At 40.9% G+C, this 27,568-nt stretch overlaps 1 long non-coding RNA gene across 4 annotated transcripts in view; it reads right to left on the bottom strand.

Moving 5' to 3' along the window:
* Positions 1-263: 263 nt before the first annotated feature.
* LOC105471376 (uncharacterized) overlaps positions 264-27,568 on the bottom strand; it is a 162,526-nt gene continuing 135,221 nt past the window's right edge. For all 4 annotated transcript variants that reach the window (XR_981108.3, XR_011621585.1, XR_981110.2 and 1 more), the window contains one exon: positions 264-1,919. This is a non-coding gene — a long non-coding RNA (uncharacterized lncRNA). The remainder of the gene's footprint in view (positions 1,920-27,568) is intronic.

Raw genomic sequence — 27,568 nt, 5'->3', positions numbered from 1 at the left:
GACCCAGGAATATCCTACGGCTTTTGAGAACTAATAATTCATTTGGACGCCTCAAAAAATAAATCCCCAGGACTGTTTTAAAAAATATTACAAGACCCAAGTAATGCACGGTGAGACAATAAAGTTTAATTATCCAAGAAACTGTTTCCCTTAAGTTCATATCCATTCAAGGTTTATGTTAAAACATGGTTATGTTATTTTTCATCATTATTTAAAGATCAGGCAATACGTAATATAATCAAACAAAACACAGATTGCAGCAGTGATGTTTACTTAAGCTTTATTTGTATATATAGTGCATGGGTTCCTGGAGCACAAAAAAGAAAGTTGCTCAGATTTATCCAGACCTCACATAAGTTTATAGATTTCAAGTAGTCACTGTATTTTATTACAGCAAATACATTCTTCAAGAGGAAAATGTTAAGGCCACAGAAGCTTTCACCTTAGCTATCTAAGCTTGTACTAGGTCGTCATTAAGTAGTGTCTGTATCATTCTTATGTGTTCTGTAAGTTATGCCACAAATACCAGACCAAGTACACTCAGTCTAGAAACAAAAAAGTGGGAGACAAAGGTTGAAACATTCTAATAGGTGTCATGGGCTGATAGATGACTTTATATTACAAAGCTACTTAAGACAATTCTACTTTTCTAGAATACAATACATTAATATAAACAGTTGAAATTCAAAAGATTTGGCCTGTGGCTGCTTTTTTTCTCGATGCAATTCTTGTGAATATGTTAGTAAGTAATAATTTATTAATACCAATAATAGAAAATTAACATGGTGAGAGCAGGTATATCTCATGGCCTTTACTTTTATCAATGCTTAATACCAAAATACTATTCATATCTTTATTTCAGCCTATTAAAAAAATTTATGCCACAGCTCTGGGCAAGTGGCAGGGTAGGGCCAGTGACAGGAATCAGTTCTGGGTATTTCTTGATTCCTAGCTCATCTTCCTTAAATTCTTAAACACAAGAGGTAGCTGGCGGTAAGAAGAGACTGTTAGGAAAGACAGAAACCTTTCAGAAGGGAAGCTTAAGGTAGATTAAGAAAAGTTAGGGAAGCTGAGAAGCACACAGTCTTCCAGATGGAGTATTACATGACATCCGTCATCATATTACTAAACTTGGTATCATATTTGTTGACTGAATTAAGGAAAGATGAACTAGTTACCAAGAAATATACTCAGCAGATTGATTCATGGCAAACCTAGCTCAGCCACTTACCTAGACTAGTTTATTTAGGATAAACCTCAGAGTATGTACTTCTCTTTTGTTTTATAAATGAATCTTGGGTCTGGGCTCAGCTGTCAGTCAACTATCTGCATAATACAGCAAAGTCTCTTAACTTCTCTAATTTCCTGAAATATCAAATTGTTACCTTTTGAGAGATGTTGTACTCTTTATTCAGATCACAAAAAGAGTAATCAGTAAATGAATCTCTGAGTAATCAGGACCAGTTTTATTTCATTCCTGCAACTATACCACTAATCGGAAAATTAAAGAAGTTAAGAGACTTTGCTATGTCACAGAGATAGGTGAGTGAACTGAAAAGCAGACCCAAGATTTTGGACTTTCCCAGGCTAGGACTCTCTTTCACCATGTGCTGCCTTATAACTGTCACCTGAGGTTCGAGTAACTCTCCAACTAGCCAAGCCCTGGCTACTTATCCCAGTCATGGAAAAGTCAAACAGGACCCAGAGACCCTCGCTCTGTGCCACCTTCCTCTTAACTCACAGGCCCACTGACCCTCACTGCTGCTGTGGGCTGCTCCCGCCAGCCTGTGCTGAGCCTCCTACCTCATCTGCGAGGAGACAGGGCAAGTTCCAGGCTGAGGGGAACGGCTTCTGAGATGGTTCCAGTCCCTCTTCCTGGCTTGGTCCTTCCACTGGTACTCACGGCTTCCTCATTTCTCCTAATGGGAAAATCAAGGCACTGAAATAAGAAAAATCACTTGTTTTGGTTCATGTCACAGCTATACTGGATTCTGAATAAACACAAGAACCAGATAATATTCTAGAAAAAGTAAAATTAACTCCTACTTCATAAGATTCACCAAAATTAATTCTGTGGCGATTAGAGTTAAATATAAAAGAAGAAAAGGAAGAAAATTAAATTAGTGGAAAATTATTTCTGAATTTGGAATGGGAAAAGAAGATTTAGCTTTATAGAAGCAATGAAAAAAGTAACAAAAGGCAAGATAATCCAACTGCAACAAAATGTAAAACCCCTATATGTCAAAAAACAGCAAACAGAATTGAAAGGTAAGCAAAAAAAGGCCAGATGTGTTGGCTCACACCTGTAATCCCACCACTCTGGGAAGCTGAGGCAGGAGGATTGCTTAAGGCTCGGAGACCAGCCTGGGGCAACATAGTGAGACCCTGTTCCTACAAAAAACTTAAAAACTAGCAAGGCATGGTGGCACGTATGTGTGGTCCTAGCAGAAGCTAGGGTTGGAGGATCACTTGAGCCCAGGAGTTCCAGGCTGCAGTGAGCTATGGTTGCATCACTGCATTCCAGCCTGGGTGACAGAGGGAGGCATTGTCTCTCAATAAAAAGGTAAGCAAAAAATAAAATAGCTGTAACAGGATAATATTCTTTATAGTATTTGAATGTAAAAGGTAAAATGTAATAACAGACAATTAACACAAAAATATGAAAGGCCAATTAATATGGAAAAAAATGCTCAACTTCATGAGCAAACACTGAAATTCATTTCACCAGTCACAAAGATGGACAACAAAAAAAAAGAAAGCTCATGAAGTGAGGTGAGACAACCATTTCAGGAAATCAGCAATATATGTATTTTTTCAGCCTTAAAACTGTTTCGACTCCTAAGATGTTTATACATATCTCCTAAGGAAATAATCACAGATACATAGGAAGATAACTATACAAGGACATACTTAGCAAAAGCATAAAATTGGGAACAACTTAAACATCCAAAGGTGGAATGGAGCATGTGACTAACCAGATCACAGTAAAAATTCATATGCTTAAATCATGATTTTTGGAGAATGCTTCATGATATTGGAAATAACAAAAGATAATGTTGAGTGCAAATGCTGAATATAAAATCATATGTAAACATGATACTAATGTTGCCAGGTAAGAAAGAAAGTGAGAAGAAGGGAGGGACAAGGTGGTCTCAATACTGGATTAGGATACATTAAAAAAGCTTAAAAAGGGCAGACAAAGACATTAGATTTTTTATTACTTCTTTATAATCTTGAGATGGTTGGCATTTTCTGTAAGTAATATATTATTTTTATAACTGGAAAAATTCTATTTATGCTAATTACCACCCTCTAAATATTTCTCAGCTATATAAAATCATGAAAATATTTGCAAATACTTTTTAACAAGAAATTTCTTTTTTTTTTGAGATGGGGTCTTCCTTCAGGGGGAGTGCAATGGTACAATCATAGCTCACTGTAACCTCAAACTCCTGGGCTCAAACTATCCTCCCACCTCAGTCTCCCAGCTACTCAGGTATGAACTACCACACCCGGCCAGAAATTCTTATATTTATTATTAAATGCAAAGAAGAAAGGGCAAAACAATATGATCTTTACTATGTAAAAATTTACATGAAAGAGACTGGAAGCCTATGCACCAGAATGTTAATAGCTGTTGCTTTCAGGTAGTGCCATTGTGTATAATACTTTTCTACACCTTACAAGTTTTCTACGATTGTCATGTATTGTTTTCATGATAAGAAACAGATAACAGTATGACAATTAGAGGACTGATACATCAAGAAGCTGCTATTATCAACAGTTAAATTTCAAAATACAGAGTATCAATAGCTACAAAAATCTGCCATATGACCAAGAGATTTTCTTTTTTAATTTAGGAACCACCGGTATACCTTCAGAAAATCGCAGGAATTGGTGTGTGTGTAGGAGGTGGTAATGAATCATATTTTTTCAGCTGTCAAACTGTTTTCTCCAGGCAGCAGTTCTGTGAGGGTCCAACTGAAGTATGAGAACCTCGATAGTAGGGACATTGCCAGAAAAATGGCCCAAAGGTCGATGGGGGGAGGAACACGAAATGATCAAAAGAGTAAGGCAAGAGTCCATGAAAACAGAAGCGTCAATAGAGAAGGATCAATAACTCATTTGATCCAAAGGAACTGAACGCAAGAACTAAAACAGGTATTTGTACACCCACGTGCCTAACAGCATTATTCACAACAGCCAAAACGTGGGAGCAACCTGTGTCTGTCAACCCGTGTCCATCACATGGATATATAAAATGTGGTATCTCTACACGGTGGAATATTATTTGGCCTTAAAAAGCAAAGAAACCATGTCAATGCTACAATGTTATTGTAATCCTACAACATTAGATGAACCTTGAGGACACTGTGCTTAAGTGAAATAAGCCAGTCACAAAAGGACAAACACTGTAGGGTTTCACTTATCTGAGGTACCTAGAATAGCCAAATTCAAAGAAATGGAAAGTACGATGGTGGTTGCGGTGGGGCTGGGGGGAGGAGAGAATGGGGAGTTGTTGTTTAATGAGGACAGAGTTTCTGTTTTGCAAGATGAAAAGATTTCAGAGATGGATGATGGTGATGGGTGCACAACAATGTGAATGTATTTAATGCCAGTGACCTGTGTACTTAAACATGGTTAAGATGGTAATTTTTCTGTTATATATTTTACCACAATTAAAATATATACAGATATATTTTAAGTATCTGTATTTACATATAGATATAGTCTTATCTATGTATATGTGTGTATATACATATTTCATCTATAAATATATGAAAGAAAGAAAGAAATCACCAGAATTAGAAGTCCTGAATAAGTTTCCGATTTGGCATGCGAGAAAGGTTTAAGGATTATTTCTGAGACTAAATTCTTTAAATATAATTATAGAAGTCAGCTCAGAAGTGAAAATCCAGATCAAAAGTGAAAATAAGAAGGGATACTGTGTTTAATTTGAACATAATATACCGAACTTCTTTGTGGTTTTTTTTGAGACCCTCTCATAATAGCCAGCTCGGAAAAATTCCCCACAACTAGGAAAGAACCTACAAATCCAAGCAACATGATGACATTTTCTCATCAACTAACAGGAAAAAAAACATAAGCATAAGGGAAACTCTGAGTGTCCTTAAAATGTACTCGATACCCATTTCATGCTATTACCACAGATGTAAAGAATTCTAGAGCTGGGCAGAAGCTCTGAGATAGAACTGTTCCAGGATTTAGATATCTAGAGAGGTTTCCCCAAGTTCACTGAGAAATGCCAGATTTAAAGACAGGCCCCTGGGGCAGAGTTCTATTTTGTTTGTTGTGTTTTATTTAATTAATTAATTTATTTTGAGATAGAGTTTCTCTCTTGTTGAACAGGCTGGAGTACAATGGTGCGATCTCGGCTCACTGCAACCTCTGCCTCCTCGGTTCAAGCAATTCTCCTGCCTCAGCCTCCCACGCGGCTGGAATTACAGGCACCCGCCACCACGCCCAGCTAATTTTTGTATTTTTAGTAGAGACAGTGTTTCACCATGTTGGCCAGGCTGGTCTCGAACTCCTGACTTCAGGTGATCCACCCACCTCGGCCTCCCAAAGTGCTGGAATTACAGGCATGAGCCACCACGCTTGGCCGTGTTTTATTTTTTTTAAAGAGGTGGCTATTTAAAGGTAAGAAAGCAAAGCGTAATTGGAATGCTCTTTCTACAAGTTATTTGATTCATTAATTTTGTTCAAAAAATACTTGAGCACATCTTATATAACTCTGCCAGGCACTGGGCTAGGTGCTGGATGATGAACAATACTTCATCATCCTTCCTGTAGCAAACTGGCAATTACAATGTAAAGGAGGCACACAGTGCTATTAGTACACATAAGAGGGAGCTCTAATCTGGTCTAGCTAGATTGGTTGAGGATGGCAACCTGGAAGTAGTGATATTTTTAATAATAATAGTAATCACTGTTATCACAGCAAGCTTTACTGACCATCATTACAGGTCAGCTAGGGCTTTAAGCACTTTCTGTGCATGAATTAATTTAATCTTCCCTACAATCCTATAAAGTAGACTCTTACCGATGAGGAAATGGAGGCACGGAGAGGTCACACAGCTCTTAAGTAGTGAAGACAGACCAGATTGCATGCTTTTTCAAAATCTGCTTTTAGGGAAACCCAAAGACAAGACAGGAATGAAACTTAAGGATCAGAACATTCAGGAAAGAACTGAGATCCTCTGAATAAGTAAAAAGGGAGAAATAGGGTAGGGTCACTACAGATGGGAGAGGCTGAGGAAGGATGGAAGGGATACAAAGCCCATGACCAAGAGCTCTGGGGCAGGAGTGGCTGATTTACATTTGGGATTTTCATAAAGTTCTGCGGAGTGGGAAACAACTCTCTTCTCCAACTCCCCATAAACTTGTTAGTGCCATGATGACCTGGTTATGTACAGGCTAGAACGCATGCTCTGCAGAGGCCCCCATCCATCTGGGTACAGGACATTTAACAAATGGGTAAGAATTAAAGCAGGGAAGAAGAAGGATGAGGATGCTTTTAGAAGCATCGCCCAGAAAGAAGTCAGAGAATGGATCAGGGGAAATTTAGCAGGGAGAGAGTTGCTAATCCATTAATACAGGTAAAAGGTAATGGTGACCAAGAAGAAGGACATGACAGATAGATAAAGTAGATGGGTTTGATGATTGTTGATAGGTAGAATTTTGACCAGATTTGCCTTCTTACTGGATTCTGAAGGTGAGGAGAAAGGATCAATAGGTCACAGTTTTCAAGCTTGGGTATTTGGATCAATTTGGAACCTCTTGGATATGAGGTGCCAACAAGATATCCAAGTGCAGATGCCCAGTGGGCACTGGAATATCAGTAGGGAGCTTAGGGACGGATAGAAAGAATCTGAAAAGGGCAATGAGAAGGAAAAGCAAGAAGGGTAGGGTGAGTCTTCAAAGGCCACGGAGGAGAACACATCAAACCCTGCTCACCACTGAGAGGTTGAGGAAGACAAGAATCCAAATGCATCTGACAAACGTGGCCCACAGGAAAGAGAGGAGGGAGACTACTGGCTTTGGCTAGAGCAGAATCCACTCGGTCACTGGTGCAAAAGCCAGACTGGAGCAGCCTAAGGGGTGGACAGGAGTGAGGACAGGGAGGGAATAACTAGAGACAATTCTTCCAAAAGGCTGGCCCTGGCAGGAGAAGTGAATGGAGAGGTAATGAAAGGCAGGGTGATACTGAAGGCCTGTGTTGTTTAAAATGGGAAAGACTTAAGTAGGTTTCAGTGCTCGCAGGACAAAGTCAGTGGAGAATAAAAAGTACATGGTCAGAGAGAGAAAGTCTTTGAGAAGGTGAGAGGGAAGGGCATGGAGTTCAGGGCCTTGGGCACGAGGAATGACTCCCCTTGCACTGAAACAGGAGGCAAGGAAAGCCAGGCAGGCACAGATGGGGAATGCTGATTCACAGTGAGAACCTGAGGGAGTCCACCTTCTGGCCTCTCTTCCCTCTGTGACACCGGAGGGACGGACAGTTACTGAGAGTACGTAGTGAGATGCAGGAGGTGGAGAGTGGGCAGTGTGTGCAGAGCCGCTGGGAGATGCAGGGGCACTGGGATGGCATGGATCAGCCGCTGGAGAGTGGAAAGCTGCCTCCTCAAGTGTGTTTCTCCCGCCTGCCAAGTCATGGGCGCCACATCCCAGTGCTCTATGCGTCTGTGGCATCTATCAAACAACACTAAGAACATAAACAAAACCGTGACTACGCTGAGCAGGCCTTGTGAGGAGTCGCATCTTCCACACAGTGAGATCCAGGAAGTCACTGTAGTAAATGACATCAATTTTCTATAGGCCTTCACCGCATATGTACAGCAAAGACAATGGTCTACACAGAACATGATGACCCTCCTGTGACAACGTGCGGCACAATCCCTACAGTCAAACCCAGTCTGTGCAACCCAAACGGGATTTTGACGGAAATGACATCATTAGTAACAGACCTTCATGTCTGGTCTGAGCCAGATTTTGTTTCTGGCGCTGTCAACCTACTAAATGTGGGCAGGTGATCACAGTTCAGGCTCTTCCTGCCTGCCCGAGTGGTGGTGGGAAGCTGAGTGGGGAGAGGCCTGTCCTGGCCACTTCTCCCAGGCTCGGCTCTCATTCCCGCTTTTGCCAGGAAACTGCTAGAGAAAGCAGAAACAGAGGCCAGGAGCTGAGCACAAAGATACAAGTCCAAACACAGGCTTGGGAAGGTGGTATTTCAAATGAGTGGAGAGGACGACGTAAACTTGAAATGCGTCTTTCCTTGTAAAGTCCTTCTGTAGAGACAAATAATTCTGGTAACGAATATGAAGCATCCCTGGTTATTTTCAGGGCACGCATCTCCCAAGGAGCTCAAAAGAAAACCCTTTAATTCTGTATCCTTTTGAGAGAATGGGAATTAATAACAAAACGTGACCGAATCAGCCAACTGGGAAGTCTATCATGAAGAGTGAGACAGCTGAATCACAGAAGAGTGGAATGCCCTTTTGCTTTATGTTTTTCCTTTACGAATTCCTTTTTTTGTGTTCTTTTATTATAAAGTTAATATAGTATTACCAGCCAGCAGTTACATAGTGCTCACTGTGAACCAGGCACAGCTCTAAGCCTTTTGTATACTTTAACCCAAACCATGAGGCAGGTACCTCTTATTCTCCCCATTTAGGGGGAGACACAGGAGCGTCGATTCCTTTGCCTGTGTTGAGTAGCAGAGTTGGTATTCCAATCCAGGCAGCCCAGCCTCAGAGTCCCGCACTAATCACTTCCCTACACCACCACACCATGAAAGCACCAAATTCAAAGTCCTAAAATGTAGGGTGTCAAAAGAGAGCATCACCATTTATTCTGCCTTTCTAACAGAATAATTTGGGTGCATTTCCTACTCTATTCAGCCTTTGGTTTCCAAATCAAGGAATTTTTTAAAAGAAATAAAGTTCGATATTCAAATAAACATGCTCAACCAAACCATTTACAAAAACCTTTCCAGGTAGAGATTCTACTCATAGACAAGGCTTGTTTAAAATCAGATCTACTTTTGCATACAATATACTTGTTATTAAAATAATTTTTTCCTTTACAAGCATCTTTACGTCATGAAAAATGTCTTTCTTAAGAGTGTTTATTTTTTGTCTGGCCCACATTTCATTATAATGAGTTCCAAATCACTCAGTTTTGAATCCACACATATCCAACTTTTCAGATAAGAAAAGTGAAGTTAATTTTGTTCTTTTTGAAGTCGCCTGCAGGCTCAGGCTAGATCTCACTTTTTATGGTCTATTTCTGTGCCGATAAGAACATCAATTTAACATGGGAATGTTGGAACTTCTGGAGGCTTCAGCAGGGTTAGCTTCATAAAACAAGCAAAAAATGCCTCCCACCACATACAGCTTCCATCAGTGATCTTTGACATAAATGTTTCATGATACAGGAGTTAAAGAGTATGCCAGTCACTTGAGGCTTGACCAATGTGAACTGTTATTTCCTAGACTTGAGTGCATGCCGCATGTGGTCTATACAAACATTCTTCAAGTTCCTTTGAAACAGACCCATACATATATGGAAAACTGATTTTCAAGAAAGGCGCCAAAGCAATTCAATGGAAAAAGGAAAGTCTTTCCAACAATCCATGTTAGAACAACTGGGAAAATGTATGCAAAAATATGAACCTTGACTTCTACTTATCCCCATATACAAAAATCAACTGGAGATAGATCATAAACTAAAGCATAAAAGCTAAAGCTGTACGTCTTCTAATAGAAAGCACAGGGAAATATCTGCACAATCCTGGGGAGGCAACGGGTACTTAGGAAACAAAAAATACAGATAATATAGAAACTTTTTTTTAATTTTTAAAAAAATATTTTATGTTTTTGTAGAGTGACGAGGTCTTGCTATGTTACCCAGGCTGCTCTCAAACTCCTGGTCTCAAGCGATCCTCCCCTGCCTTGGTCTCCCCAAAGGCAAAACATTTTTGATCAATGAAATTATTTCAAAATTAAAACCTTCTGCTCATCAAAAGACACTTTTAAAAAACAGGAGATAGACCACAGACTGGGAGAATATTTGCATTATAAACTTCTGACAAGAATACTTTATTCAGAATATGTATAACATTCCTACCAACCAAAATAATAGAAAGACAATCCAATTTTAAAACAGGCAAAAGAAAAACAGACTCAAACGACTTGAACAGACACTTCAAGAGAGAAGATACACAAATGGCCAATAAGTATATGTGATTCATCAAGAAAATGCAAACTGAAAACGACAACGAGATACTACTTCATATCCAAGAGAACGGCCATAAGTAGAAAAACCAGCAATATACAATGTTAAGATACTGGGTCACCTGGAACTTTCATAAATTGCTTGTTGGAGAGTAAAATGGTACAGTTACTTTGGAAAATGACTTGGCAGTTTCTTACAGAGGTAAACATACACCTACTGTATGGTGCAGCGATTAAACCTAAAAAAGAGTGACAATGGGCCGGGTGTGGTGGCTCACACCTGTAATCCCAGCACTTTGAGAGGCTGAGGTGGGTGGATCACTTGAGGTCAAGAGTTCGAGACCAGCCTGGCCAAAATGGTGAAACCCCCATTTCTACTAACATTTTAAAAATTAGCCAGGTGTGGTGGTGCGCGCCTGTAGTCCCAGCTACTCGGAAGGCTGAGGCAGGAGAATTGCTTAAGCCTGGGAGGCAGAGGTTGCAGTGAGCTGAGATTGCCCCACTGCAGCTCAGCCTGGGCGACAGAGTGGGACTGTCTCAAAAAAAAAAAAAAAAGAAAAGAAAAAGAGTGAGAATGAGAGAAAACTCATTCACAGCAGCTTAATATTCATCATAGCCAAAAGGGGGAAACGATCAAAATGTCAGTCAACAGGAGAACAAAGTTTAAAATTGGGTCTATTCATACAATGGAATACTACCCAGCAATAAAGGAAGAATGATGCAGACAACAATATAAAACTGTTGGGTGGAAAAAGAAAAGCCAGACGCAAAAGAGTATATACTGTATGATTCCATTTAGAGGAAGCTCAAGAACAAGACTGCAATGATAGAAAGCAGAAAGTTTTTGTCAGGGAGGGTAGGGAATGACTGGGGCAAGAGGAAACCTGGTGATGGAAATGTTCTCTCTCTTAACTGGGGTTTGGGAACAGGAGTACACTGAATGTCTGTGAATTTCACTGCATGTAAATTTTACATCCATTAAAATGGAGGGATGGTAGGACTTCCTTAATTGTCTTAACATCCCCATGGCCTCCTGAAGAATGCGATTTGATTTGCACACTTAGATCCCATCAAATGGGGCCTGTATCTGAATTACTTCAGTTCACAACTAGCCATGGCTGTCTCTTCTGTGGGGGACCATCCATACAAGGTATTTCCTCCAGAGGAAAAGAAGGAATTTGCTGGTTCTCCTCTCATTCAACAGTAATAGCCAACCAATATGCCAGGTCCCAGAACCAGTGTGGGAGTGTTCTAGATTCTTGCAGTCACAGAGTATCTTTTTTAGGCCCACCATTTTTCAGCAGACCTCTGACAATCCACACTCAGAAACATTCTTCATCTCTAGGAAGTTATACGAAATAGGTGAGAGAAAGAAGGTTTGGAAAGGGGTGTCTGGCATAGGCTGATGATAGATGTTCTGGTCAATATCAGAAATAAAATCCCAAGTGGGTTCTGCTTGCCTGGGAGTTCACTCCCTCAGAGCTAAGTACATTTCACTATTCACCATCTCTGCTTCCAAGGGCACGGCCTCAGAGGACCTGCTCTTTGATCTAGAACTGTACAGGAAGCTCCAAGCTGGTAAACAACGTACAGGGGTACAGAGGTCAGATAGGAGAAGGCCCTTATGACCCTTACTATCTTCAATTGTCTCTAAGCAGCTACATAAAAAATAGCTAACATCCGTCAGTATTGCCTTGCAAATTTCAGAGGTAGATTTTAGCCTCCTAGTATTGTGCTAGAAATGAGGCTAGGCCTGAGAAAAACCTAAAGGTTCCATCATGTTGCAGTAATTGGCCCTAACTGTGGATCTCCAGGGATTTTTCACAAAGATACTGCTTCCCAAGTAAAATGAGGGAAGTGTGAGATGGAAACATCAATTCAGGCTTTCTTCTGACACAAATGGATACCACTTATGTCACATAAGTTACAGAACTAATTAGTCAACATCTTACTTTTCCCATCTTCACAGTGTCTGCTGTACACTTTCAGGACTGACCTGACAAACATGACAAAGGGATAATTAATAAGGGTTTGGAGCTTTTTTCCACAAAGGAGATGGGAAAGGAGAATGTGAATTGCTTCTTGTAAGAAAAAGAAGAGTGAGTATGAGGGTCTATGCCCCAAGAAATAAATAGTACAGAAGGGAAGAATAGGAGATTCTCTCAGAAGCTCTTATGCTAAAGGGCAGGGAAGAAATTAAGCAGGCATATCCAAATTTAATTTGTATTAAGATCAGGAACAAGTACCACTACTTAAAGATTTTTTTAAATGACTAAGTTGTATGTTTTACAAGATGCAACTTTCTTTGAGCAACAAAGCTAAAAGATCTTCTTACGGGGCTCTATGATTAATGGCTATGTCTTCACTGGTTGGAAAGCGTATCTTTCTATAATAATGTCAGCCCACTGTTTCCTCCCAACCCAGTAATTGTGAGGGTTCGTTTTCCCAAACCCCAGTACCCACTGCAGTCATCCTGCTCCATCTGATCTTTTCCCTGGCTAAATGCCTGGCTAAAGGTATTTCCAATTTACTTATTCAGATATGCTTCTGACAAATCAACAAATGAAAGTACTTCTCCTTTCATGATGGCGGTCAGGGCACCTGGAAGACCCCACTATAATTATAAAAGGGGTATGTCCGCCCACAACAATGACGACGACAACTTTCAAGGGCCTGGGAGACTTCACCAAATGTCAGGAAGCCAGAAGGATGTGGGGAGAGCACTGAGCGATGAAACTGAGCAGAGGCAGCTTACAGCCCAGAGAGTTCTGAGCGGGTACTGCCGAGGCAGTGAATAGTTGATTTTATGCAGTTGGACCCCAAAGAGGCTGCAGACTCAGCAAAAGTATGAACTGTATGTGACAGAAGTGGCAAGAAAGGTAGAAAGGAGAAGAAGAATCAAAAAGTCTGGATATCAACAATTATTCCTTTCATGACTACTTCCTGTCTTTAAAAGAAAGAAGAAACCTTACAGCTTCCCCACTCCCGAGCGAAAATAAGAAAAGGGAGATGATTCTCTAAAAAAATTAAACAAATCGTCTAGTGAGGACCAAACAGCTAGTGTGGTGAAGAGAACCCCACAGTCAAGCCCTCCTCATTCTGACGTCTAGCAGTTCTCCAGCAAGAGGGCTCAGGGTGGCTGTGTGCACCCAGGCTGAAGCCTGCTAGAGGCAGGTGCTGTCATGCAGGACTTCTAGGCAGCCATAATGCCACTTCATTTTTAAAAAGAATAGACAATCAAAAATAAATATACATTTTAAAAGTCTGCAACATGAAAGAGAAAAACCAAGATAAACAACAAAAAGACTCTGGAAGAAACAGAATATTAAGAGGAGACTTTTTTTCCTAAAAAAAACTCAAAAAAAAAACCACCCCAATTTATTAGTATTCCTGGAAATATTTGAGAATAATTACATGCCCATAACAAGAACAACTACAACAAAAAAACGAGAAATACAAGAAAAAGCTCTATGAAATTAAAAATGCGAGCCTCAAATAACAATAGGGAACACTATGTGTGCACAGGCTTGAGCACCTTAACCTCACACTTGTATTTCTTTTTTTCTTTCTCTTTTCTTTTTCTTTTTTTTTTTTCCCTAAGACAGAGTCTTGTTTTGTTGCCTAGGCTGGAGTGCAGAAGCATGATCTCGGCTCACTGCAACCTCCGCCTCCCAGGTTCAAGCAATTTTCCTTTCTCAGTCTCCCGAGTAGCTGGGATTACAGGTGTGCACCACCACGTGTGGCTAATTTTGGTATTTTTAGGAGGGATGGGTTTTTGCCATGTTGGCCAGGCTGGTCTCAAACTCCTGACCTCGAGTGCTCCACCCACCTCAGACTCCCGAAGTGCTGGGATTATAGACATGAGCCACCGCACCCAGCTTTTGTATTTCTGATGATTTAATCTACCATAGAGACAATACCTTACCTAGAATGTGTTATATCTTCCAGTACTGGAACAGTTTGTAATGGCATATGTGGATTATGTTCATGACAAAGGGACAGTGCCACCATGTCCACTGTTCAAGAAAACCTGAGTCTGCTTTTAACTCCTCTGCAAGTTTACAGAAGTTTAATTCTCTCAATACCTGCCTGTCTTTTCTATAGAAGGGGAGTAACCAAAGGTCATAGATTTTTTGTTTTTGTTTTGTTTTTTTGAGACAGAATCTCACTCTGTCACCCAGGCTGGAGTGCAGCAGTGCGATCTTGGCTCACTGAAACCTCTGTCTCCCGGGTTCAAGCAATTCTCCTGCCTCAGCCTCCCAAGCAGCTGGGATTACAGGGGTGTGCCATCACACCCGGCTAATTTTTGTATTTTTAGTAGAGACAAGGTTTTGCCATGTTGGCCAGGCTGGTCTTGAACTCCTGACTTCAGGTGATCTGCCCACCATGGCCTCCCAAAATGCTGGGATTACAGGTGTAAATCACTGTGCCCAGCCATGTTTTTTTTTGTTTGTTTTGAGACAGAGTCTTGCTCTGTCGCCCAGGCTATATAGTGCGATGGTGCGATCTCAGTTCACTATAACCTCCACCTCCTGGGTTCAGGTGATTCTCCTGCCTCAGCCTCCTGAGTAGCTGGGATTATAGGCACCTGCCACCATGCCCAGCTAATTTTTGTATTTTTAGTAGAAATGGGGTTTCACCATGTTGGCCACACTGGTCTCAAACTGCTGACCTCAGTGATCCACCTGCCTTGGCCTCCCAAAGTCCTGGGATTACAGGCATGAGACACTGCACCTGACCCAGTCATGTTTTTAGAGTGACATATGAAAACTCTTAGAAAATATTAATACAGAAGAACTAGCTTAATATGAAGATTTCAAAATACTAGAACAAATTAATGAGATACATGTGAAATCCTCCCTGGGTAGCTTCATGAAGAAGATAAGCATCCCTCCTATCTGGGTAATTTGCATACCCTCCTCCTTCCTTAAACGTTGAGGCAGGGATTGGTTCATTGGTTCAAAACCCTACCCATTAGTCTCAAAGCCCTCTTTATATGACAAAAAATTCTGTCATGTCCCATTTAGTACTCTAAAATCAAATTTTTGATAATATTAACTACTGTACATGCAGCTTTAAAATATGAATATCCTAAATGTAACATAAAAGATAATCTAAAAAAAGCAATGTATAACAAAAAATACTTAACATTTCATTATATAAATAATTTTCAGGGCAGTTAACTATGTACTCAAATAGATGCTTGTAACTTACTTATAAAGAACAAGTTTGTATTTAAGAGAAGTCAGATTAGAAGCTTTCCATATTAAAAGTGCAAGAAAATGAAAGAAGTAGTATAGATGGACCAGAGAATGACAATGAATCTATTCTGTGTATATTAAAAGTATGCAAAAATTATTTTGCATTTTCATGAAAAAATGGAGTTAAGTCTAGGTTTAGAAAATTATAAACTGGGCCGGGCGCGGTGGCTCAAGCCTGTAATCCCAGCACTTTGGGAGGCCGAGACGGGCGGATCACGAGGTCAGGAGATCGAGACCGTCCTGGCTAACACGGTGAAACCCCGTCTCTACTAAAAATACAAGAAAATTAGCCGGGCGAGGTGGCGGGCGCCTGTAGTCCCAGTTACTCGGGAGGCTGAGGCAGGAGAATGGCGTGAACCCAGGGGGGCGGAGCTTGCAGTGAGCCGAGATCGTGCTACTGCACTCCAGCCTGGGGCACAGAGCAAGACTCCGTCTCAAAAAAAAAAAAAAAAAAAAAAAAAAAAAAAAAGAAAGAAAATTATAAACTGAGCTGTCCCTACATGAATGTCCAACAGGACAGGTGAAAGTCATGTGCACCACAGGGCAATTCTTTATGTCTTTTCTACAGTGGGACATTAAAGACTCTGGCTCTCACTCACGAAATATCCTTCATTAGGGCTGGGCACAGTGGCTCATACCTGTAATCCCAGCAGTTTGGGAGGCTGAGGCCGGTGGATCATCTGAGGTCAGGAGTTTGAGACCAGTCTGGCCAACATGGGGAAGCCCCATTTCTACCAAAAATACGAAAGTTAGCTGGGCATGGTGGCATGGGCCTGTAATCCCAGTTACTCACGAGGCTGCAGCAGGAGAGTCGCCTGAACTCAGGATGCAGAGGCTACAGTGAGCCGAGATCGCACCACTGCACTCCAGTCTGGGCAACAGAGGGAGACTCCATCTCAAAAAAAAAAAAAAAAAAAAAAAAAAATCCTTCATTGTACCACCAGAACAGCCTCATAAATTTCCACTCTGTCACCTAGGGGGCGGTACTGCTTCTATGAGAACTCCTGACCAGATCATCTATGGGAGTTTCCTTTTAGTCTTCATCGTCCATCGCACTGAGAATCAAATCCTGATGGACATATCAGCAACATAGCTAGGAGGCATAGTAACTTAATATAAAAAAAGACTATGAAGAAATTAATTTAGTTTAGGCTTATGCCATTAACTGTAGCCATATTCAACATAATTGCCTCTTTTTGAGTTCAGGATGATTGGTTACTCCACGTAGAACATGGAGTGGAAAGCTGTATCTTTGTGGCTTTTATTTAGATAGCACAAAATGAGCCTGATTTTTAAAATGTGAACATTCAAACCTGGCTAACTAATGATAAAAAGGGGAGTTTTTCATAGAACTCTACAACTCTCATTTCCTCAAAGCAAGAATTAATGCATTCTTTCACATGCGGTCATTACAGGAAGGGGGGGTAGCCATTTACTGTAAATGCCTTTCTGATGCAATTCTACCACCTCTTTCAAAGACAGAATTCATCCAAGAAGCCTTAGTCACTTCTTCAAGAAAAATGCCACTGCACTGAATGTACACAGACTAAACCACATGCCTAAGGAAAAAAGATGAGCTGATTCCACCATTAGAACGCAGACTAAACCACATGCCTAAGGAAAAAAGATGAGCCGATTCCACCATGAGAACACAGATCGGAAGAAAAGTGGCAGAGAGAGCGAGCTCATAGCTTCTTTGTCAGAGTAGATTAAGTAGTACGTCTGAAAATCCGCCCTTTAATGTAACAATCATTGTTTCTTAAACCAAATGCTAACACAGATCTCCCCTCTGCCTAACTTTTAAAGTATACTTCCTAAAAATATAAGACTCCACTTCTAAGCCAGTAGCAATTGTGGTGATTTAAATTTTTAAAGTTTCATGCACAGAAAGAAAAATGGAATCTTTTAAAATTTGAAAATGAAACTATGTTTTGAAGAGGGTAGATTTTACATGAAAAGGGCAAGACAGTGGATAATACGATAAAGCAGCCTGGATGGAAAAACTTCAGACAAATAGTTCTGAGCTCTTCTCAAAAGAGAGGGTCAATTTTTTAAAAATCTCAAAACCACCCAAAGGGAAAAAAAAGGAATAATTTCTCCAGTTTATCCTTACCCGGATGAGCACGAATTCTTCTAACAGCCAGATGCACACACTTGTTTTTATGGAGGAGTTACTGCTGAGCCAAAGCCCAGGAGTCACTCAAGACTGGAGGCTGCGTGCTGCTGGAGCCCGAAATCCCCTTGATGAATGAAACTGCACATCGTAATATACACATTCAGAGCGGGCTATTGGCTAAATGAAGGCAATGCGTGTGGAAGTCTGATTTGCCACCTTCAGGGCAGGCGTCTTATATCCTAATTCAGAAAAATGACAGGCTTTTTTTTTTTTTTTTTTACTCCCTAGACAGTCAAAACTAGAGAGGGTTCGTTTTTCTGCAGCATTCTCCCCAACCCTACGGAAACCACAGAGAGAACAAACCACAGTGAGATTTGACTCCTTAACTAGGCAATGCCAATGAGAAAAGAATTATGTTGACACTGGCAATTTACAAATAAATCTCACACCACTGCCAAAGCTTGTTCGTGTTACATGACTGTCTGAGAGTCATACATAGGTGTGGGGATGGTGTGGCTCATTTTTTAAGCCAAGAATTCTGAGACATAATTTTGGGGCTCCCTGAGGGTAGCAGACTCTACCAAGGAGTGGTAAAAACTCTTAAAAAATATATTAATCTTTGTGCTATACTAGTGATCAACCAAAACATTAAAAACTAAGAATTACCTAAGTTTGGACTCAGAATTTCTGGGGAGGAGCCCAGGAGGATGAATTTTAACTGGCATTCTAGGTCATTCTAATGTCCTCTAAAGTTTGAGGGCTACTTTTCCTGTTATTGGAACTGAACAGCTGATTATAGCTGCTTCCATCTTCCTTTGTCATTCAATTATTTTGTCCTTGATTCCTGCTGAAGTCAGGAGCGACAAGAACAGCAAAGCCTCCTCAGGACAACTTGTGGCTTCTAACCCCAGGGAAATAAAAGGAGAGCCAGGCTGGGTTTACTTGGTCTCCCTTCCCCACCCACCTCTGCTTCACTCCACCAAAAGAGAAAATTTCAAGCTGCAGAAACCTGGAAAATGCCCTACTTGAGGGAGAATATGAAAATTACACTAACAGATGCTACAACTGGAAAACGAAAAATATACTGCCGAAGACAAGGGGAAGAAAAAGAGAGAGAAAGAACACTAATGCTCACTGACTCCTTACTATTGTAGAAAAAACTGGGTTCTTGTCACAGGACCAGGAAGAGTTATGCACACAGACCCTTTGAAGGGTGAGGGGTTACAGAATCTAATGGGCAAAAAGGAAAAAGACTCTCAGCAAAGCAAGAAGGGTTTTTATGAACAGGCCCCCATCTCACAGATTGAATCCCAAGTCACCACCCAGGAACAGGAGAGGCCAGGCTCCCGCTGCAAAGGATGAGAACTTCCTGGGGCTCCACCCCCTCCTCCCAGTGCAGGCTGGTGGGAGGCTCTCCAGGGACCTTCCCCCTTATCTTCCTCCTGCATCGATCATTACTATGTTCCAGACACCACATCAACAACTTTACATGCAGTTTTCTTTGTCAAAGAAGTCTCACCAAGAAAACTTCTTCGAAAGTATCTGAACACACAAACTCAGGTGTCTACATCTTACAGCAGAGACACACAGTGCATCCTCCACGGACGACGCCGTGCTGGCTAAGTGTGTCCATCTCTACCCCAACTGCCCTATGAACAGAAAGGATTTCTAAAAAAGGAAACAGAGAAATACTGTTGGAAATGTATTTAAAAGAAATCACCTGTGTTTTTTGTTGTTGTTTTGAGACAGAGTCTCACTCTGTTGCCCAGGCTGGAGTGCAGTGGCACGATCTCGGCTCACTGCAACTTCCACCTCCCGGGTTCAAGCAATTCTCCTGCCTCAGCCTCCCAAATAGCTGGGATTACAGGCGCCCATCACCATACCTGGCTAATTTTGTATTTTTAGTAGAGATGAGGTTTCACCATGTTGGCTGGACTGGTCTTGAACTCCTGACTTCAGGTGTTCCACCCGCCTCGACCTCTCAAAGTGTTTGGATTACAGGCGTGAGCCACCACACTCGGCCCCGTATTTCCTATTCTTATTCCTTCTTTATTCAACCTAAGATTGTATGGCCTTTCAGAAATTTCAAAGAAGTCTCCTGTCATCTGTTCTCCCTTCTAACCCGTTTATTTCAATCCAAAGTACTGAGGGAAACCCCATCATTATAATATGACTTGAAAATATTATTTGGACATCACCAACAACTATTAACATTGTTTTTTACTTTAATAAAAGGGGTTTTATCTTTGTCTCTAATATGCATAAAGTTCCTAAGGAAACTTTCTAGAGAAGGGGAGCTCAACTTAGAAGACAGCTTATTTAGGAACAAGTTTTCCAAATCCTCCCCTGCACCTTTGTTTCAGGATGATTATGCATGGTAGCATCCTAACACAAAGGGGAAGGAAGCTGACCTCTGACTTACTACTATGAGCGGATCTGGTACGTTTGGTATTCCAAGTGTTTTGACTAATAGGTAAATGCAGGTCTGTTGGGGCAGTGTTTCTCAAGTTGTGTTAGCACTCAAGTCCCTTCTATTCCCCTAAATGAAATCTTGGGTGAAGACCAAATATCCTCACATGCTCGCTGCTGTGGTGGTGGGCTGCAGGGCCCACAGGCCTTCCTTATTTGGGCCCACTTTCTCAACTCATCCCCAGGGTGGCTACAGCGGCGACACTGCCAAACCCCAAAGCCTCTGTTTTCTATTTTCTCAGACGTTGATGATTTTTTAAATTAATACTTTATCATTTTATTTTACGTATGCCTTTGTGTCTCAAAGTGGGGCATACATTGAAACATTGTGAAAGTCATGTCAAGTCATATTTGAAATGCTACTTGCAACACTGAGCTTAGGAATTCTGGGACGTATTTGGCCAGTGTGGACCCTGACATGAAGATTATAATTTCCATCTGTATCCCTTTGAAAACAATACCCTTAATATATTTGCAAGTTCAAGGTCATTTTAGAAACACAAAACTTTGTGGAGATGTACAGTTTAAATGAATGAGAATATCACCTTGATGATTAAGATCCCTTGCCAAATTTCACTTCCACTAGTGACCATTAGTTTGCTACATAGGGGACAGTAAGTTTCAGACTATATACTAACACTCAAGCAAATATATATACACACACATACACACACATACACACACACATATATACACACATATATACACACACATATATACACACATATATATATGTACACTGTGTGTGTACGTGTGTATATGTATACCTGAACTCTAAAATGGGAAATGAATTTAAAGTGCTGCTAGGTAATCATTATCAAGAAAATTATATTAATAATATCAGGTCAGCACAGAAAACAAAGACTGAAATTCCTTCATGAAGAGGCAATATGTACTTCTAAACTTCTGCTAACAAAAGTTGAATAATCTTTTCTTTTTCTGAGTGTTACTTCTCAGTTGGTTTTTTTGTTTGTTTGTTTGAGACAGAGTCTTGCTCTGTTGCTCAGGCTGGAGTGCTGTAGCACAATCTCAGCTCACTGCAACCTCTGTCTCCCGGGTTCAAGCAATTCTCCTTCTCAGCCTCCCAAGTAGCTGGTATTACAGGCGCCCATCACCATGCCCAGTTAATTTTTGAATTTTGAGTAGAGAAGGGGTTTCCCCATGTTGGCCAGGCTGGTCTCGGACTCCTGACCTCAGGTGATCCGCCCACCTCAACCTCCCAAAATGCTCTGGGATTATAGCCGTGAGCCACCGTGTTGAGCTGTTTCTCAGTTTTAAAAAAGATAATGTGTCTCATTTGGCAAAGCTGTCACATTTCATATCTATGTAAGAGAAAACGTCCAGAGTGAAGCAGCTATCCTGGGTCACCTGGGACCACTAACCTGAATCAGGGAAGGTCCCAATGTTCTGTAATCAATTGTCCCATAGAATAAACAGTGTTTAAAAGAAGGGAACTTTATATCCAAGCAAGTGTCAGAAGTATGTACATAGAAGGAATACAAGTGAACTGTCTTTTCAAAATCCATGTTTAACCATATCCTTCCTTTCAGAATACTCTCAATTTCCTATGATTTCTAGTTTATTATTGACAATAAAAAATTATGGAAGCACTGTAGTAGGACTTACAGTATCTTAAAACAGTCAACCTCTTTCCAAGAACATCCTAGCACTTTGGGAGGCTGAGGCGGGCGGATCACCTGAGGTCGGGAGTTCAAGACCAGCCTGGCCAAAATGGTGAAACCTCGTCTCTACTAAAAATACAAAAATTAGCTGGACGTGGTGGTGGGTGTCTGTAATCCCAGCCACTTGGGAGGCGAAGCCAGGAGAATTGCTTGAACCCAGGAGCCAGACGTTGCAGTGAGTGGAGATCACACCACTGTACTAAAGCCTAGGCAACAGAGTGAGACTCCGTCTCAAAAAAAAAAAAAAAAGAGAGAGAGAGAAATAATGACATTAAAGTAGTTCTCAAATACTTGCTTATGTTCCCAAAATGTATCTATGTATTTGTGGTTTAGGACTGAGGCTACTTTTCCCTTAGGAATATTGCTGCTAATGATAGTACCCAGGTCATTTCACAAAACTTATTTCATATCTTGTATCCTATATGTAATATTATATATCCAAATGAAATAAATATTTTAATTGTGTTGCAATACTAATAATTATATAAAGTATAAAATAATAACTAAGAATGATTTTATCTGTATGCAAATATAAGAAGGTTTAGTCAGGAGAAAGCCAACTGAGACTCAAGAGCTTTGGAAGTTGATGACACCGGTTATTATGCCTTACTTTACCTCCAAAAACATATCATGTGCTTTTCCCTTGATATGATTATATCACTATTCTCTCTCTCTCTTTTTTTTTTTAAAGAGAGGGGGTCGCCGGGCGCGGTGGCTCACATCTGTAATCCCGGCACTTTGGGAGGCCGAGGAGGGAGGACCACCTGAGGTCAGGAGTTCGAGAGCAACCTGACCAACAAGAAGAAACCCCAGCTCTACTAAAAATACAAAATTAGCTGGGCATGGTGGTGCATGCCTGTAATCCCAGCTACTCGGGAGGCTGAGGCAGGAGAATCGCTGGAACCTGGGAGGCGGAGGTTGCAGTGAGCCAAGATTGAGCCATTGCACTCCAGGCTGGGCAACAAGAGTCAAACGCCATCTAAAAAATAGAAAGAGATGGGGTCTTGCTATGTTACCTAGGCTGGACTTGAACTCTTGTGCTCCCAAGTAGCTGCGTCTACAGGCATGTACTACAGCACCAGGCTATATCACTACTCTTAAGCTCATCCGCTATGACTAATACCACTGGGGGCTCTCCAAAATTACTAATACACTGGGGGCTCTCAAAGTGGGAAGAAAGAAAAAAAGCTTAGAAACAGAAACAGATTTACTTGAAATATGAAAGAAATGTGATAAAAAGTATGTATGGAATTAACAAGACGATGACCTCAAAAAAAGGCAGGAAGAGAAAAGAACATAATATTCAAAGTTTTCCCAACTTGGATGGAAAAGGTGCTGGACTGGTCATATGACCTGAACCAGGACAGCCTGACTGCTGTGTGGAGCAGAGGACAAGAGACTGACCAAAGGCAGGCGATGTGTGTGACCAGCCATGTGCATGCCTGGGACATGTGCAAAGCCAGTGTGTATGAACTGGGAAGGCCTTGTGTGGCAAACTTGGTAAGAATTTAGTGGTCAGTCTTTCAAAGAGATAGTTATTTGGTCTGGCTGGTGACTCAACTGATGAGAGCCCAAAGTCAAGAGTTCAGTGGTGGTGTCTGTTCGGCTTCATGGTCACAGAGCATGAGCAGGAATTAGCCCCCAAACATGGTGCTGGCCAAGAAGGACCAAGCCAGAGCCCATGGACAGCTCAGTAAAAAGCAACAAGGCCTCTAGGGCTCTGTTCTTACAATAAAATCATTTTCCTGCATGACACTCTTAATTTCTTACTTAACTGTGGAGAAGAAGAGAGGAGTAGATGTTAAGATATCAGAATCTGAAAAATCCTTTACTATTAACATAGCTAACTTAAAACTGTTTACTGAAAATGATCATTGGACCCTATCTTATAGTAATGAGTTTTATGCATTTAATATTATGAATATGGTCTTTTAAATGACAACACAAACTATGACCTTACTAAATAGGCTGGTGACATGTTAAAGTGTGAGTGTGAGACAGAGAGAGAGAGTTTGTGTGAGTATGTGTGTGTGTGTGAGTGTGTAAGGCTGGTGAATTCCAGTTCCCGTAGCAGGGGAAGTTAGGGAAGGGAAATGATCAGGAAGGGATTTTTGGTTATAATCAAGGGTACCTCTTTTTGGTTCTTGACAACAGTCAAACTGGTCTAACCCAATGTTTTTCAAACTGTAGGGTAATCCATTAGTGGGTTGTAAAATAAATCCAGTGCACTGAAAGCAGCATTTTTATGAAGATGAAACAGACTAGAATAAAATAGAAAATAAGAGTTCACACTTAGTAGGGCAACTGTTTTTTCATAAAATAGTCTCATGTATGTGTATGTGTTGCATGTACTTTTCCGTGATGTAAAACACAATCCTTTCTGTGAGTTCCAGGAACAACAGTCTATTAGAAAAAAAGATTAAAAATCATGTTTGAAATTAGGTGAGTGGATCTTGTGTGAGTTTAATTTTAATCAGTGCTATGCTTCTATGTCCTTAACTTGGAAACCAACCCACAAATCAGGATGCATTTACATTAATAATAAACAATTCTAAAGATATCATGCAAGTCATTATTCACTCATTCACCCAGTGTGGTGTCTACTCTCCCCACATGAGGGGTTATGTGGAGAGGATAAAATCTGAGAAAAAAAAAAAAAATCCATGAAATACGGTCATATACTAATGGCTAACATATATTGAGTGTTTATTATGTGCTGGTAGTATTTTAAGTATTTTATACATCATTAACTCATTTTATCCCCTTAATAGTCCCATGGAGGTAGATACTAATATTATCCCTGTTTTCCAGATAAAGAATCTAAGAAACGGCCGGGCGCGGTGGCTCACGCCTGTAATCCCAGCACTTTGGGAGGCCGAGGTGGGTGGATCACGAGGTCAGGAGACCGAGACCATCCCGGCTAACATGGTGAAACCCTGTCTCTACTAAAAATACAAAAAATTAGCCAGGCGTGGTGGCGGGCGCCTGTAGTCCCAGCGGCTCGGGAGGCAGAGGCAGGAGAATGGCATGAACCCAGGAGATGGAGCTTGCAGTGAGCCGAGATCGCGCCACTGGACTCCAGCCTGGGCTATGAGCGAGACTCAGTCTCAGAAAAAGAAAAAAAAAAAAAAAGAGTCTAAAAAATTAAGTCAGTTGCATAAGAGGCAGAGCCAGTATCTGAACCCAGGAAGTCTGGGTCCAGAATCCTGATCCCAACCGTACCGTATCCTTAACAGTTAATACCACAGTCATCCATAATAGAGAATAAGACTCATACTGGAGAGAAAAGGAGGGGAAAAAACACGTAAAGGAAAACACTACTGCCTGTGCTTTGTTGTCTGTCCTCATTCCTCCTGCTGCTCTGGTCCATAGTCTATGCTACAGACAGCCTCTTTTCCACCTTGATACCCTAATGCATCCTGAACACAATTCTTAGCAAATTCATTCAAACTCTATCTCTTTCTTCCTTCTCTAGAAAACATGTAAGGATGCAATTGAGTGTGTTCTTATTTTTCTGTACTGAATCTAACTCTTATTTATTTCAGAGTTAAAAGGAATTCATTCTCAGGTGTTGGTTCTTAAAACTTTTGTATGAGCCAATCATCTCTAACGCATCTTCCAGGTCTTACCTCTCCAAACCAGTGAATCCTGTCACAGGGGCGATTGCTGCTAGTCTGGCTAGACAGAGCTCCTAGGGGTGCTTCTTTCTTTCACCCACTTGTGCTACTGTCCTCATTGGTTTTGAAGAGAACCCAAAGAAATTTCAGGTATAATGTACACTGTGACAAGTGTACCAATGTGTTTCAGAAGACATATGAAAAGATATGTGCCAAAAGATGTCTTACTCCTCTAATCTACCCACCCTTGTCTTCAGGTTATATAGTAAGTCCTATAGAGAGGGCCTAGACAGATAGTAAAGTCAGTAAAAATCAACACTGTTTTTGGTAGCATGGTTACCTTTCCTAGGAATTGTGTCCACGAGTAAGAACCCTACTTTTTAAATGCTGTTTAAGTGCTGGGTAAACACAATAAGTACTGTGTCTCTCATATGTGAGTTAAAATGGCCAGTGCAAATAAATCCTGCAACTGAAGGACAAACAATATTTAGGTCTTCATCTGCCAACATATCTTAGCCACATAATTTGATATTTTGCTATTGAAAATGCCTTTTGGCCAAACAAACATAGCATCTTTGAAACATTTTTTTAAAATCTTTTAAAATTAATGTATCATGATGGACAGCACATTGTGATATTGATAATTAAATTATTAGAATAATTTGGTATTATTTAAAAATACAATGAAATATGCAGATAATCAGGAGAAAATCTGGTCAGGTGCAGTGGCTCACGCCTGTAATCCCAGCACTTTGGGAGGCTGAGGTGGATGGCTCATGTGAGATTAGGAGTTCGAGACCAGCCTGGTCACAAGATAAAACCACGTCTCTACTAGGCGTGGTGGCGCCTGTAATCCCAGCTACTTGGGAGGCTGAGGCAGGAGAATCGCTCAAACTCAGGAGGCAGAGGGTGCAGTGAGTCGAGATTGTGCCACTGCACTCCAGCCTGGGTGACAGCAAGACTCCATGTCAAAAAAAAAAAAAAAAAAAAAAGACAAAATCTTTTTAGTTGTAAGTAGACTGTGACAAGGCTTTACCATAATTTGCTTGTATATACATTCTCCAAATAACTTACTAAAATGAAGACAATGAAAGTTTAATATTCCTTTGGAAAATACAGTTAAAGTAGAGTGCTGTGAAAATAAAATTTCTCATTGAATAATACTGTTGACATGCCAATGTCATTCAAGAAGCAGGAAATACAATTTTACTATTCATCACTGTAAAACTGTAAGTTATTTTTAGGTACATTTAGGTAATTTCTTTCAATAAACAGATTAAACCATTTATTTCTACCAAGTATTCTTGGTGTTTAAAACCAATACTTTTGGCATGGGCTGGGACAGATTCTCTGTAGTTTAAAAAAAAAAAAAAAAAGGATGATTCAAGTATGTACCAAACTAGTCTACCAGCTTCTAAGAAATATACAGCTTTTAGATAAAAGAGTAGTAATGTCTGCACTTAATTAATATGACACATTCTGCAAGCGGTATTAACATGCTGGGACTTTTTTGGGTGATGATGTTCATTTTCCCTGCCCCATTTACCTTGTTTCATTAGCTGCACCTGGGACCAAGAGGATTCATTTTTAAGATCAGAAGAGAGTAGTGTCTGGTTGTGGGAATGAGAATTTTTTTTTTTTTTTTGAGACGATGTCTCGCTCTGTCACCCAGGCTCGAGTACAGTGGCGCGATCTCCACTCACTGCAAGCTCCGCCTCCCGGGTTCACGCCATTCTCCTGCCTCAGCCTCCCGTGTAGCTGAGACTACAGGCGCCCACCACCTCGCTCGGCTAATTTTTAGTAGAGACGGGGTTTCACCGTGTTAGCCAGGGTGGTCTCGATCTCCTGACCTCGTGATCCGCCTGCCTCGGCCTCCCAAAGTGCTGGGATTACAGGCATGAGCCACCGCGCCCGGCTGAGAATTTTTTTTTTTTTTTTAATTGGGAAGCTGAATGGCTTATGGGGCAGGGGTTGGGAATCAAGGGTAGGAATGCAGCCTGAGCTAGTGTCATGCATTAATGTCATATGCTCATGGTTAATATGAAAACTGTATTGACCCAGGAAAAAATAATGTGAACAGCCTTCTAAACAGTAGCATTTTGTTTGTTGAAGCAATCTGGCAGAAGCCTCTCTAGAATATAGGAATTAGGGGAGTTGTTCTCTGAGTTGAATA

Source organism: Macaca nemestrina, chromosome 4 (genome assembly GCF_043159975.1).
Source record: "Macaca nemestrina isolate mMacNem1 chromosome 4, mMacNem.hap1, whole genome shotgun sequence".
NCBI lineage: Eukaryota > Metazoa > Chordata > Mammalia > Primates > Cercopithecidae > Macaca > Macaca nemestrina.
The sequence above is the reverse complement of the archived record's forward strand: the minus strand, read 5'-3'. Positions and strand labels throughout refer to the sequence as shown.